This window comes from Ambystoma mexicanum, chromosome 7p (genome assembly GCF_040938575.1).
Source record: "Ambystoma mexicanum isolate Mex_15411 chromosome 7p, UKY_AmexF1_1, whole genome shotgun sequence".
NCBI lineage: Eukaryota > Metazoa > Chordata > Amphibia > Caudata > Ambystomatidae > Ambystoma > Ambystoma mexicanum.
Window position 1 is genome coordinate 827,006,109 of NC_090939.1, and position 3,759 is coordinate 827,009,867.

At 42.0% G+C, this 3,759-nt stretch overlaps 1 long non-coding RNA gene across 1 annotated transcript; it reads left to right on the forward strand.

Moving 5' to 3' along the window:
- The first annotated feature begins 575 nt into the window (after window positions 1-575).
- On the forward strand, window positions 576-2,809 carry LOC138526348 (uncharacterized). Its single transcript, XR_011283562.1, has 4 exons — window positions 576-777; window positions 1,256-1,419; window positions 1,803-1,904; window positions 2,090-2,809. It is a non-coding gene; the product is annotated as an uncharacterized lncRNA (long non-coding RNA).
- The last annotated feature ends 950 nt before the right edge of the window (window positions 2,810-3,759 follow it).

Below are 3,759 nucleotides of genomic sequence, written 5' to 3' on the forward strand. Positions count from 1 at the left end.
GCCTTTGTCTCGTAACCTGTTATATTTCTCTGCTTATCAGCCTACATCTGATATTCCTGTAGTTTTCCTTTCTTATGTTTGCTTTTTACATCATGGGTTTATTATGGAAGTTTCACATTGCATTGCTGACTTCCATTGACTGGAGGTTCCAGCTCTAATGAGGTAGCCTTTTTCTGTTTTTTATACAGTGATTAGCTAGGCACCAAATCATTTAGTTATTTTTGGTTAATTTGTTTACCTTTTACTTATCATATTTTTCTAGTCGGATTATAATTCAGAATTTAATCCTTAACTCATCCCCTTCCCTGCTTCCTCCCCCCTTTTTTCCATCCTACCCCCATCTCTCCCCCCTTCCCCTGTCCCCCCTCCTCCCATTGTCCTCCTTTTCCAGTCCCTGGAGGCGGTTCGCCTCTGTACATTTACGTCCTGCTCGGCAGGCACTTTAACAATGCGAGTGCTTTTGACATGCGCGCATTGACACTTAGAGTGAGACTGGACATTTGCGCACCGAGGCACATGCTTTATTCATTCATTCTTTTGCCTTCGTGTCTCTTGCTCGCGGCATGAGGCTGTTGGCCAGCTGATTAGCTTGTTTCCATTGGGTTGACGAGCATTCCAGCCCTCTGTCTCGAACCACACGTCCATCGAGTCACGTGATACGTCTCACGTTCAGAGATGTGTATTTAGGTTGCCACTTGGATGTTTGAATGATGGCCCGGCACTTCCGGTTTCGGTACCGAGTAAACAGACGCTGCGTTGGTCCAAGAACACACACAGGTAACATCTAGTTTTCAGTGCGGCCCGAGTAGGTGTTTCTTTGACAAGTGCACTTTTCGGGAGGGAGCTTTTCTTCAGCTTTTCTTCATTTTTCTTCATTTTGGATTTCAATGGGCGTTATTAGAGCCCTTTGAAGCTTAGTCTGCAGATTACTTACTTCTGTCATTTGAGCCAGTGTCCATTTAGGCAACTAGCAAGGACTAAACGAACTTTCGGGTTTTAGTCCAACTGTTAGCCAGGCATTTGATGTGTTTTTTCATGCGGTTTGCAGAACTTGTTTTCTTTACAGCCACAAAACTGGCTTTTCGAGCGTTAATTATGTTCGACATGCGGTTTGCAGAGCTTGTCTGCTTTACAGATATAAAACTGTTTGTTCAAGCGTTAATTATGTTTGAGAAAACGCTACACGGTGGGGGCTACGGGAGAGTTAGATCTGTAGATATATACACATTCATCTATACATACCTGTTCCCACTAGGTTTCCTTACTGTCACTTGATGACATTGATGTCCGCTATCCCGGGCTATTTTGAAGATGCAGATTCAACATATCCAAGTTAGAGCTTACTCTACTTCATGAATCCGGTTACATGTATTCTAACTTTCTGACCATTGACACTTGAATGATTCTACTGGCCTGCAGGTAAGCAGACCAGCCCTTATTTCATCTGTTGGCACTGAGTTTACAACTGTTACCAATATCATCATTTTTTACTATTTATTATTTTTCCTTAGAAATTCAGCACACGTTTCATTTCCTCAGTACCCACTGGGGTCCACTTATTTATTACCATTATTCTTCATTCTTTTCGCCCCCACTTTTTTACTTTCAATTCTATTTAATTTTAGTATCTCTTTATACCATTTCTTTCTTTTTCTCTAGTTTAGTAGAACGGGCGGCATGACCTTTATTACCTCGTTTCACTTGTACTCTGGAGGAACCTCTTGACACTACAGTAATATGTTATCTATGTAGCTTGTTGGCGCATTGAAACTAAAGTCCTTGTTTGATACCTTGCGTTGTAGATCCAATTTACTTGAGATCTCTTTTTGTGTGGCTGAACTGTCATTTCCTGGACTTATCAAACAGGATTGCGGAACCAGCCCCTCACAAGGGTAGAGACTACGGTAATTACCTTTTCTCCCTATTTATATATAGTGTCACATGACATATTCAGACCAATCGACACGGGAGAAGTCCCGTTTGCTGCACCCACAGATCACCTTTTTTAACACCAGTGTTGTACCTTTTCTTAGAATCAGTGCTGCACTTTTTATTCATTATGTGTTCTTTTTCTTGTTTTCTTTTTTAGACACCTTGCTTTTGGTGCGACTTTTTCTTCTAACGTGCTTAAATGTATATGTGAACGTTTTTTAAACTGAATCTACATTTGGGGACATTCAGAAATACACAGATGAATGACCAGGAACTTAAGTTCACGGGAATGCTATGTCCTGATGAAGATGGATACCACCTGCATTGTCTTTGCTTGATGTGTGTGTTCCATTGAAACTACTATTCTGTAATGGTGTCATGTTTGTCAAATTATTTGTTTTTCTTTTCATGAAATCTTAGTAGTCGATGCACAGCATCCCTTAGTTAGATTTTAGTGTGTGTGCTTTACTGTCTTCCTTTGAATTAATATATTCTTCCTTTCTAGTAATTTGTCTGCCTCTAAAACAGATCATTGGAACTGTTATCACTGAAAACAAAGAAAGTTATTTTTGCATTATTACCATTGTCCAGGTTGTGTTATTGATATATAATCTGTTGGCTAGATAGCTGGTCTGGTCAGAGCGACTGGGGGTTTCCCCTATCTGAGTGATCCCCTTCACTAACTTAGTGTACCCCATACGGCATGCCCAGACTAGTCTCTAGGATTTATGTGATTTAGCTTGTTGCGATCTTTTAGCAGCCAATATTTAACACTAGCACTTTAACATAGTACGCACTTTTTTTTATAGTTGCATGATATATTTGTTGTACATTGTATAACAATTCTAGATGATTCAATATTCTTTTTTTTAAAAGATTTAAAAATTCAATAAATATGGTATTTTTAACTATTTCTTGTTGTATACATGGTGATCTGGGTTGCAGCTAGGGGGGCTTTTTCCCTCTCCCCCAGGTTGAATGATGTCCTTTGAGTGACCTCTTTTTTTCTTTTCCGCTGGCTTGATCCTGGTTTACTGTTGGGACATGTCGGGTACATGGCTCGGATGTTAGTCCGTTTTCTCTCATAGTGAGTTGTCCGTGAAAAAGTGTTTGTGTTGTAAAGGGGGAAGGAGGGTGTTGAGTTCATAAGTATCCTTCCTGGTAGGATGGAGTAAAGGTGTTATAGGGAAGGGGATGCTGCGTCTCGCCATCCGGTGTCCCACTCCCCGAAGACCCCTCACCCAAGTGATCCTTCCACACTGGTCCACCCCCAGGAACTGGATCCAAAAGTGATGGCCGTGTCCTAACCACCTGGATGGCAGATCCCAGGGACTAGCGAATGAGACCACCGTCGGGTTTCTCATACCACATGGAAGTCCAGGTGCGGGGTCACCTGTGGGCTGAGGCCGACCATGTGCTCCTGGGGCAGATGTATCCTCCCCATGTCCACGTCCCGGTCTACTCCCTTTCCCTTTTGGGGCCTTTCCACTCATATTGGGGTGCATTCTTCCATTCATCCATTACATCTGCACCATATTGTTCTGAGCAATATATGGAAGGGAACAGTCTATTTGATGTCCGGTGTAGATGCGTGATCCAGCAAGGCTCCAATGTACGCCAAAAGCAAAAATAAGCAGACTCAATACACAGAGGCACCCCAAGAAAACAAAAATTGCATATGTGATACCCGGAAAGCTTCCGAAAGGTGGAAAAAGCAATATGCAGAGGCACCCCAAAAACCAAAAATTGCATATGTGATACCCCAAAAGGTGAATAAAGCGGTACGGGATACGCAGAGGCACCCCAAAAAACAATAATTGTTTACGC